The sequence below is a fragment of the Bos mutus genome, chromosome 28, assembly GCF_027580195.1.
Source record: "Bos mutus isolate GX-2022 chromosome 28, NWIPB_WYAK_1.1, whole genome shotgun sequence".
In the NCBI taxonomy this organism is placed as follows: Eukaryota; Metazoa; Chordata; class Mammalia; order Artiodactyla; family Bovidae; genus Bos; species Bos mutus.
In genome coordinates this window covers 18,145,659-18,156,465 of record NC_091644.1, presented here as the reverse complement: position 1 = coordinate 18,156,465, position 10,807 = coordinate 18,145,659, and the positions used below count along the sequence as shown (strand labels likewise).

The window sequence follows — 10,807 nt, the reverse complement described above, 5'->3', positions numbered from 1 at the left end:
AGACATTGTCTCTGCCTTTGAGGATCCTAAAGTCAAATGTATCTCTGAGCTAAAGATGAACCCACTCAGAGATGTGGCCACTTCTGGAGAAACATGGACAAGGTCATTCTGATATAGGAAGAGCCAATATATCAATTCTTTCTTTTCCGTCTTTCCTTCCTCCCTTTCCCTCCCTCCCTTACTTCCCTCCCTCTTTCTTACTCTCGATTTCTTCCTTCCTTCCTTTTTTCCCTTTCTTTCCTTCTTTCTTAAATTTTGGAAAAGAAGGGATGGAGGTACCTTGGCAAATCTGACCCCATGTTGCACTGTAATCCCTTACAACTGACAGGAGAATCTTCATATGGTCCATACCTGGCAGGGTCCTCATAGTTGCTAGCAACAGAAATAGCCTCTGGCTAGCTGATGCAGAAAATGAGTTTGCTAGTTAGATAAGGGAGAGTTCTTATAGAACCACACAGAGGCTGGAGGATAGGCCCAGAAAACAGAGGGACCAAAGAAAGCGGGTCGCCAAGAACACAGCTGAGAATGAAGCCCAGGTCAGGCCTCAAGTGCTGTCAGGCAGGGTTTGGTACTTTCCATAACTTCTGAACTACTCTAAACTAGTTCTAAACTTTGTGATTCTCTTCAAGGTTCAAAGTTGAGAGGGGAGCTTCTGATTGGCTGGCCTGGGCCACGTGCTGTGCCCTGTGGCCAGGAGACGGGTGGTGGAGGGCCTTCCCTTTCAGTTGTTAGAGCAGGGCCTGGTCCTTCCTCAGCAGGGAGCTCCGCCCAGGAGGAGGGAGGTCTGCATGATGCTGGGCCCTGGGCTGGCAGCATCTCCGTGGTTCTTTACGGTTGTCAAAGTGCTCTTTCACTGCCCCAGGAGGAAGGCTGGGCGGGCATCATGGTCGTAATTGCAGAAGTGGAAACCAGAGCTCAGAGAGGCCAAGAGACTTGTCCAAAGTCACATAAAGTGGTAAGAGGTGCCCCACAGGTTTGGGGGAGAGGCAAAGGTTTCCTACGGAGAGGCAGATGGAGAGAACTCTGAGCTCTTGGTGGACAACCCTGAAATGGTTTGAGAGATGGAAACTCCAGTCAGGAAGAAAGGCTAGCATTCCAGGGAATAATCCCCTGGAGAGGAGAAGGCGCTGGCTCAGGGCATAGAGATTGAGTTCCCTTGACCAGCTCAGAGTCTCCTGCAGATGCTGCCATCTTGCATTTGGCTGCTTGGTGTGTGGATGGCAGGGCTGCTACTCGCCTACAGGGTCAGAAAGCTTCCACGGCTCCTGCGGGGAGAGTCCACATACATGTCCCCGGACCTTGCTTACACTCTTCCTTCCACCCAAGATGCCCCTGTGCTTTTGCTCCCTGTGGAATTCCTGTTCGTCGTAGCAAAACTCAGCCCTAAGTCTCTTGGTCCAGACAGCTTTTCTGGACTCAACTTTCCTGAGAATCCATCACCCCACTCTCCTTGGACTACCTCTCCGCTTTGTGACACCTACCTTGTCAGCCTGTACCTGATTTATATATCTGTCCCCTCTTGGACTGGGAGTGCCTCAAAGACAGCCTGTTATTCATAGCTGTGTCCCCAGTGTGCAGTGTGGGCTTGCTCCTGGCAGATCCACTCCCGGCTCCTCTGCTTTGCTTCAAATCACAGCAGGACTGACCCCAAATCCCACTTGGGTCTGCAGCTTCTGGCTGGGGTCAGCCAAAGAGAGGTGCTGGGGGAGGCCAGAGCTGGGGGAGAGAAGCCAGGGTGTCTCTTCTTCATCCTTGACCTCAAGCAGTGTCTCTGGTAGAACTGTGTCTCTGGCTCCCACCTGCCAGCTCCACTGTGCTCCCATCTTGTGCTGTGTGCCCTGATCCTGGTGACTGCTTCCTCTCTTCGTCCCTCCAGCCTAGGGTGGGTAGCAGCTTTCTGCTGTTGCTGAACTGAGTCACCTCATCTTCCCGATTTGGATTCTCAGCTCCTCCATCACTACATGACCACAGTTGCTTTGAATCCCCTATTACACACTCAAAGCAGTTCTGTGGGTGGGCTGCACTCAGACAGACACCCTAGGTCCTAGCACGGTTCTTGGCACAGAGCGGGCACTTGACAAACGCTTGTGGAATAACAGTGGCTGCCCAAGAATTTCTATGAACAGAAGTATGATGCCCACATTGGAGGAGGTGAATTCAGCTGAATTCAGTGCTGTTTTGTTCACTTGTAAAATGACTGCAGAAAGCCTGGGGAGTCATAGTTTGAGAAGAGGTGGCAAAGCAGAAAGAAAGAAGGATTTAAGATTGGAGAAACTTTGAAGAGCACCTCCTCCAGTACTTTCATTTTATGAATGAGGAACAGGAGTCTTAAGAGAAGTCATGTCTAGGTCAAAACCAGTTAGAGAGCTGTCTGAAATTTAGAAACCAGATCTCCCAACTCCTGGCTCCATCACCATCTGAAACTGTGACTCCCTGAGACCTGTCAGACCACATCTCCAGCCCTGCCCTTTGTCCTCAGGCCCCAGCCTCGTGTGTCCAGTGGCCTCCCTGACTCTGCACTCAGTCACTGCACTGGCCTCTCACACTCTACACACCCTGGCAGGGAGTGGGGGAGGGGGTGTGGCTCGCTTCTCTTCCCTCTTGATCCTCTTCCCTCACTCCCCATCTCAGGGAATAGCACCCTGTCCATTGATTTCCACAAGCCAGTAACCTGGGGTCTCCATGACATTTCCCTCTCTACCCCCAGCATCACTCCATCTCCCAAGTCTGTAGATTTTTTACCTCCTGAGTATCCCTTCCCTCCATTTCTATATCACCACCCCAGGCCAGGACTCTGATACCTGGACAGCTGAGATAGCTTACAGAGATGTGAGCTCTGGGGTGGGGGTGGGGATTTGTGTGCATACATTTCTGTGTGTGTTTTATTCACTGATGTATCCCAGTGTCAAGATTCCCAGGGCTTAGCAACTTTTTTGTAAAGGGCCAGATAGTAAATATCTTATGCTTTGTGGACTGAAGAATCTCTGTTGCAACTCCTTAACTCTGCAGTTTTACTATGAAAGGAGCCATAACCCGATGGGCATGTCTACGTTCTGCTAAAACTCTCTGTACAAAAATGAGGGGCAAGATGGATTTAGTCTGAAATGTGTGGTTTGTTCCTGGTTGAGAACTTCCTGGCACACAGTAGATGGTAAGTAAATATTTCTAACTGAAGAAAGATGCTCTTATCATCTATCACCTCCCAATCAATTCCCTGTTTTTCCTATTTTCATGACACTCCCACCCCTCAACCTCCACCCCAACCATCTGCTTCAAAGCCTCCACTCCTAGGATAGAGATCAAACCCTGATTAAGCCAACATGCTCTGTGCGTCCGGGCCCTGCTCCCACTGTGGCTTTACACTCACTGACCTCCTCACCCTTTGCAGCGCCCCAGCCCTTCTAGACTTCCTTCCCTTCCTTATGTATACCAGTTCCTTCCCACCATGAGGCCTTTGCACATACTGTTTCTTCTGCCTAAAACCCACTCTCTCTCTCCCCATCGTGCAGCCCTCAGATCTCAGCTCAGTGTTATCTCCTCCAAGAAGTCTTCCCTGGTCCCCTAGGCCAGGTACCATTAAAATATTCCTCTTCCTAGCACCAATTCTGACTGTAATTTTACCTGATTTTGTGTTTCATTGACTGTTTTTCCCGTTAGAGAAGCTCTGCAAGGTACAAGGACCAAGCCTATTTCTTCCTCTGTCACATCCCCAGAACCTATTTCAGTTAGCTAGCGTATATTAGCAATAATGAGTAAATGGTAAAGAACAGGAGCTTTGGAAGCAGGTAGATTCTAGGTTCAGTACCTGACTCCACCACATGGGTAACTCATGCACCTCCCTGCTACTAAGTCACTTCAGTCGTGTCCGATTCTGTGCGACCCCATAGACGGCAGCCCACCAGGCTCCGCCATCCCTGGGATTCTCCAGGCAAGAACACTGGAGTGGGTTGCCATTTCCTTCTCCAATGCATGAAAGTGAAAAGTGAAAGTGAAGTCGCTCAGCCGTGTCCGACTCTTGGAGACCCCATGGGCTGCAGCCTACCAGGTTTCTCCATCCATGGGATTTTCCAGGCAAGAGTACTCGAGTGGGGTGCCACTGCCTTCTCCATATGCACCTCCCTAAAGCCCGTTTTATTCCTGTAGCCACGCTAATGACACACCTACCAGAAAAGCTGTGTTGCGATTAGAATGAAGTCAGGCCAAAAGTCTCAGCCCAGTGCCTGACTCCAGGCAGCTATTGTCAATATGCTGATACAGGTCCAGACATCCAGTCATATGATAAATGGTTAAAAGAATTCAGAATGTTTAGCCCTGGGAGGTAAAGATCAAGGTCAGGGAATGACCATCTTCAAGGATGCCAGTATAGACTCTTCCTGTTTCCAGCTGTCTGGAAAAGTCATGAAGTCTCCAACCTTATACATGTGCAAAAAGAAATTTGTAGACCCTTATTCAGGTGTGCACCCTGCATGGGTGAGGGTCCTCAGGTGACAGCGCAGGTTTCTTCTAATTCGGGGCCCTCATTTGTAAGCACCTGGGGATATTGTCAGCTTTGATTGATGGAGAGGGCACAGATGGGAGAGTATGAGTGGAGTAGGCCAAGCCAGCTGGTTGAGCCAACACAGCTAAGTGGTCCCAATGACTGGAGGGACAGCCCCGTTCGGGCTCAGAGCGACTTTGGGAGCAGAGAGGGGGCGCTTAAAGCCAACAGATGGCGCAGGCTTACCTAGACCTGGGCACCCGCTCGTTCTGGCTTCCCGGGAGTGTTTCCCCGTTCCGCCCGAGGCCAGCCTGGCCCCCACCCCTCTGCGGGACAGTGGGCGGCCCTGCGGAGCACGGCTCCCGCATGCACCTGGGGCCGCTTTCTCTGGCTTCCTCCTTGCCCCTTTGGGGGATTCGTCGAGTTGCCACAGCAGCCGGTGCCATGACATCGGCAGAGGGCAGTTTCGCCAGCACTGAAATATTCATGCCCTAAGCGCCTGGCCCCAGCTTCGCGCTGCTCCCGGGGGTCCGAGCGGGGTCAGGGGTAGGGGGCTCAGGGATCCTGGCGCCCACCGTGGTGGGAGGGTGGGCAGTGGGGCGCGGCGAGGCGGGCAGGGGCTGGGCGAGGCGGGAGGTGAGGGAGGGAGCGTCAGGAGGCGGGGTCTGGGTGGCGGGGGCCGAGCAGGGCGGAGGAAGCGAGGGAAAGTTGATCGCGGACTTGAGCCGCGGCGGCGGCTCCAGAAAGAGGGGCGCGGGCTGCGAGCGCGATGCTTGGTGAGAAGACGCGTCCGACGGCTGCTGGGCGCTGATCCCGGCGGGGCGGGGCGGGGCGGGCCGGCCCCGGGCATGGGGCGCCGAGGTGCCGGGCTTCGGGACGATTGGGGCGCGCCTCGTCTGAGCCCGCGGCGCGCCTGAAGTTGCGTCCGGCAAGCGGCCAACAGCGAGCGGACGGCCGAAGGGGACCCAGGAGCGGCCAGCGCGCCGCGGATGAGCCTTCGCACCGGCGGCGAGACGCGGCGGTGGTCAGCACTGGAGCAGGCGGCCTTCCGGGGCCGATCCAGCGGAGAGCAGAGCCCAAGGCGCGGCGCCGCTCCGCACATGCACACGGTACCAAGAGCCACGCACCGCCCCTTCCTTCCCCGCTTCCCTCGCCTTCTCCGAGCCGTTCACCCGCCACGCGGTGGGAAAGTTGGAGCTGTGGGGTCGCGACCGTAGCCGCCGAACCACTTGTTCTCGGCACGGCCATCGCCCTCGGCTGGCGCCCGGGGCCTCCTTCCATCCCCGGCTCCCAGCCAGCATCCTGGGTCCCACTCCCAGCCCGCGGCTGGACGCGCGGCAACTTTGATTCCTGGCAACTCGAATTCCCTCCGCGTTGGCCTTGGGAGGAAAGGCACTCCACTTCCCACCTCGCTTCCTGGACCCGGGAACGTTCGTGCGCTTTGCTTTCTGAGCCTGAGAGAGGGTTTGGGTCTGGGGTGGGGAGAATTTCGAGGGCAAAGAGGGCGTTGGGGTCCGATCTCGTCTCCTTCTACGCTCTGGATCCCCCTTTGGACAGTGGAGATGGGGTGGGGCACAACCCCACCGGGTGGTTGGTGTCGGCACTGGAGGGACCTAAAGTCACGTAGCTCTCCCCTCCCCTCATCACATCTCTGTGCCCATCAGAGACCCCAAAAGACCCCTGCATCCTCCCGGCTCTGGGCCGGCTATGGGAAGACGCACCCCTCGAGGAGCAGGGAGCCTGTGCGGCTCGCGCTTTGCCTTCCCCGGCCACCGGCAGTGCTGGTTGTCCCCAGGGGCTTGCACTCAGGAACGCAGCCCCTGTCTCCCCTGCAGGTCAGCCCGGGACGCCTGCAGAACCTGTGCGTGCCAAGGTGGTGGCGGCACCAGCCGGAGGGCACTCAGTGCCTTGCTTTCCCGCGGAGCCAGCACCTAGAGCCGCTACCTCCGTGCCTCCGGCCGAGATCCTGTGCCCTTGCAGCCGGCCACCGCCCCCTGCGACCCCAACCCGCAGCCCTTGTGCAGTCAGCAGTCCACTAGGGACAAATTAGCCTTTCCTGGGTAGTAGCACGCCCCACCCTCCCCAGTAATTCAGAGAGCAGCGCCTGCCTCTTTTTTCATACCTTGCCTTCATACCAGAGAAAGCATTGACCCTTACCTTTCAGCCGCTTAGCAAGTACCCCCGCCCCAATTTGGATTGGATTTTAAAATAAGCTGGAGAGGCACGGGGCGGGGCGGGGGGGGGGCGGGTAGTGGGGGTGGGGGTGGGGTGTGTGGGTGTGGGTGTGGGTGTGTGTGTGTTGGGTGGAGAGTTGCCCAGGGGACAATTAAGCTACCCAGGGTTGGGTGGGCTGGAAAAGCCTGGCTGGGGGCCAGGAAGAGAGGTGCTGATGAGTCAGCCCATTTATGGGGGAGACCAGGCTTGGAGTTAATGTTTGGTTCATGGTGCGGGATAAGTGCACTGTGGTCAGCACCTGTGAGGGTGGTCAGCACCTATGAGTCTGGGTTAACAGATGTCACTGCGGTGGAGGGGCTTGGAGGAGGCCCCTTAACTGGGGGAACTGGGATGCTTGGTGCTGTGGGAAGAGTGGAGAGTGGGATGCAGAGTGGCTGAACGGCAGAGAGGGAGAGTACCCTGTGGGCTGGAAAGGTGACACTACAGAAGTGACAGGTGTGAACCAGGTGGCTCTGCTCTGGGTGGTGGAGAGCTTCGAGAGTGTGTGAGAGGCCCAGAGCTGACTGACATCCTGGCCTCCTCTGGGCTGAGCCGCAATATACATGTCTGTCTCCACCTTCCTGACCCCTCAAAAAGCTGGGCTTCTCACATCTGCTTACCAAAGAGGTTAATTTGAGGGTTATGATGGTGGATGGTCCTGGATGCCTCCCAGATATTTCTTCTGCCCAACAAGCAACCTTACCTGCAAACTCACCATTTGAGGTTCGTTTCTTTGAGCTTAATATTTTGAAGGGCGCCTTTCTGAAGCCCTAATTTAAAATGCACATACTTCTGGGAGGTGAAGGTCTAGTAGAGCCTTGCTACTCTGAGTGTGGCCTGTGGACCTGCAGCATCAGCATCACCTAGGAACTTGTTAGAAAGCAGACTCTTGCACCCGCTCCTGACCTCTTGAATCAGAATCTGTATTTGACAAGATCCTTGAGAGGTTTGTTTTATCAGTAAAGTTTGAGAAGCCCTGCTCCACAGTACCTTCTCAGGAATGAGCATTTCACAGCCCTTGGTGAAAGAGTGTCAAAAAGGTCACTGGATAAGAATGTAGGTTTGCGAATGAGATTGAGACTGGAACTTCTTTTCCTGGACATTTATGGTAGGGTTGGATTAATTGTCCACGGCTGGCTCCTTGAGGGTATTCCCTGCTAGTGCCAGGAGGGTAACTGTGTTTTGGGCATCTTAATACAGATTCAAGTAGCAGTTCAGTTTTCTGTGTAATGAAAACACTGCCATGTGTGCTGCATATGGGCCAGTCGGAAGTGGGCGGAAGGGGCAGGGTTTTTGGAAGCTGGATAAGCTGCTCTGCCTCTAGGAGGCCTCGGGTTGGGTAGATGCTGTCCCTTAAGGAGAAAGAATTAAGGAACTGTCCTCCACTTCATCTGTCCCTCCCAAATGAATGGAATGACCCATCAATCACACCTCTCCACGGTCTTCAGGATTTATGCAGAGGGAGCTGCAGAAATGCTAATTTGGGGCAGTCAGCAGAGGAGAGGATACCAGCCAAGCTCCACTCTTAATTACCCCTGCCACCACCCCAGGCTGGACACCCCATTTCTGCCACCCGGTGCCCTTGGAGGCCCCTAGGCCCAAGAAACAGGATGATGCCAAGACATGGTGCAAGTCACCACTCATGGTCCTCTGGAGGAATAATGGTGACCCTGACACCGACGAGGCTGGCCTGAGACTGGGGATCTGAGGACTTCAGAGCCTTGGTGGGGCTAGCGGTATCACAGGAGAAAGATTATGGCATGACTTGTGCACCCTAGACCTACTAAAAGACGACTGTCCTTCCTCTGTGCTGGCCTTTTTGCCAGGAGGCAGAGTGGCTGGGGGGAGCTGTGGGAGAACGTGGGTTGGCATGGTCATGGAACTAACAGACAGTGACATTCAAGTGAAAGATACCTTCATCCGTGAGTTCAAAAACAACGTGGTCAGTAGAAGTCTTACTGTTTCCTAGAACCCTCAGGTTTTAAACAAAATTCATTGTTTTAAAACGTGATGGTGATTTTTTTAGCAAATTAATTTAACTGCCTTTGTTCATTTTTTAGAAAATTATTTTTGAGCCTTGATTTGCGTTTTTCTTGGCCCCAGGTAGTCCTATTTGTCCATTTAATTGGTGTGCAAAGTTATTTGTGAGTTGGACCCTGCCAGATGGGTTATTTCAGAATGGGGTTATTCTGCCTCCAGTGGAAGAGAAGTGGGGAGGGGAACAGGCTCTTCTGGGCTCCAGCCCCCTGCACCAGTGTGGACAGTACCATGAGTCAGGTGGGTGGGAGGGGCGGTTAACTCCCTAGCTGTGTCTTCCTCACTCCAGGCCCTAACGTCGCACTTTGCCCTACTCTGCAGCGGTCCGGTGTCTCACTAGACCGTGAGCTCCTTCAGCATGAGCTGTATCTTATTCCTTCTTGTATCCGCAGGGACTGATGCTTAATCACTGTCCATTGACTCATTGGCATCTAGTATGCTTATAACCGGTTTTAACTATTCACATTGATTCCATTCAGACTAGGCAGCTCGCGCCCATCTTGCTGTATCCTGGGCTCTGGGCAAATGCCTTTGGAGTAGAGGCAGAAACTCATGTGCCTAGAGGGGCTGGGAATCTGACCAGAGAGTAAAGCAACATCAAGTGTAAGACGATAGGGCGTGGTGGGGGCTGTGGAGAATAGAAAAGCACAGGTCCCAAGTAAAAGGCACACCTGTAGGCAAAACCCACCTATATGACAGAGTCAGAATCATGGTTGCTCCAGGGTGTGATGACTACGGCTTAAGGGTTGCTTTTGGAGTGCTGGAAATTTCCATATCTTGATCTAACTATCTACAAGAGTGGTGAGTGATCATTTGTGCGGAAGAGTCAATTCAGAAGAATTAGAGCATTTATGGAGATAAATAGAAGCATATTTATTTTGGTTCAATATGAAAATAGCTTTATTGAATTCCATAAGGCAGAAAACGCATACTCTTACCAACACTATTGACTAGAAGGGTGTCAGTGAGAAACTTGGCATATTTAAGAAGTAGCCACATGGAGATAGCTTTCTAGTCTTTCATTGTGAAATGTAATCTGGTTCTGTCCCGGGGAGTGGTACGGGCTGCTGCTGCTGCTTCTTTCTGGCTGTGTATTTGGGCCTCAGAGATCATGCTCCTGGGGCTCTGTCTCCCTTCAACAGTGACAGTCTGAGAGGCTCCATGTATTGTTGGGGGCTCGGGGCTATCAGACGTCTGTTCCCAGCCCCAGGGGCCTCAGGCAGTGACACCGAGAGTGACACAGCAGGCTCAGGCTTAGCGTTTGTAGTTTGATCTTTCCTTTGCAGAGTCTAACAGCTCATGCAAGAGTTGGTTATTATTATGATCATAAACCTATTCCCTTCCTGATTTTTGTGAGGCTGCTTGGAGGCAGGTAGAGCTTCCATTCCTGAGCTAAGGCTAAGGCCTTGCCCAGGCCTTAGTTTTCTCAGTGGTTGAATGGGAATAATTTCCAATTACACTGCAAGCTTGCTGTCAGCATTAATAAGAAGGAAACTCTACAGAAAGCCTTTTGTGCAGGGCCTGGCACATGGTACACATGCAGAATGTGGTAGCTTTTTTACTATCCCTTTTCGATTCAGTCATGTGTTAGGCACATTGTATTCCAGCAGAGGTGAAACCTCCCCTTATTTTGAGAGTTGGACAATCTATAAGTTCTCAAATCGAGTTCTGCCTGAGGATGTATGCATGTGTGGTTGTGGTTTTTCATTTTGCATTAATTATTAGCAACATTAAAAAACGGCATTTTTGTAATAAAGAGCTAGATTTCTGGCATATCTGGCTAGAACAGGAAACATTGGGTCTGTGTTTCCAATTGACAGTAATTGGTTGGGGCTGAGTTGCAGCCACCCCTTTTTATTTATTTGTATTTTTATTTAAAACATGCTTTGAGGGTTATATACATACAATAAAGTAAACAGATCTTAAATGAAAGTGATGGGTTTTTGCATATGTGTGCATGTGTGTAACCCCAGCTGGATCTGATGCATCCTTGGTGGCTTGACGAGGCTCCCTCAGGCCATCTCCTGTTCTTTTTGTGGGTGTGTGTGTGTGTGTGATACTCCTATTTTACGTAATAGC

General features: G+C 52.6%; 1 protein-coding gene across 1 annotated transcript in view; it reads left to right on the top strand.

The window, feature by feature from the left end:
* Window positions 1-5,219: 5,219 nt before the first annotated feature.
* The window catches only part of LOC138986105 (cadherin-23-like), a 343,994-nt gene continuing 338,406 nt past the window's right edge, over window positions 5,220-10,807 (top strand). The window contains exon 1 of the mRNA XM_070364712.1: window positions 5,220-5,586. The gene's annotated coding sequence lies outside the window, so the exon portion shown is untranslated. The remainder of the gene's footprint in view (window positions 5,587-10,807) is intronic.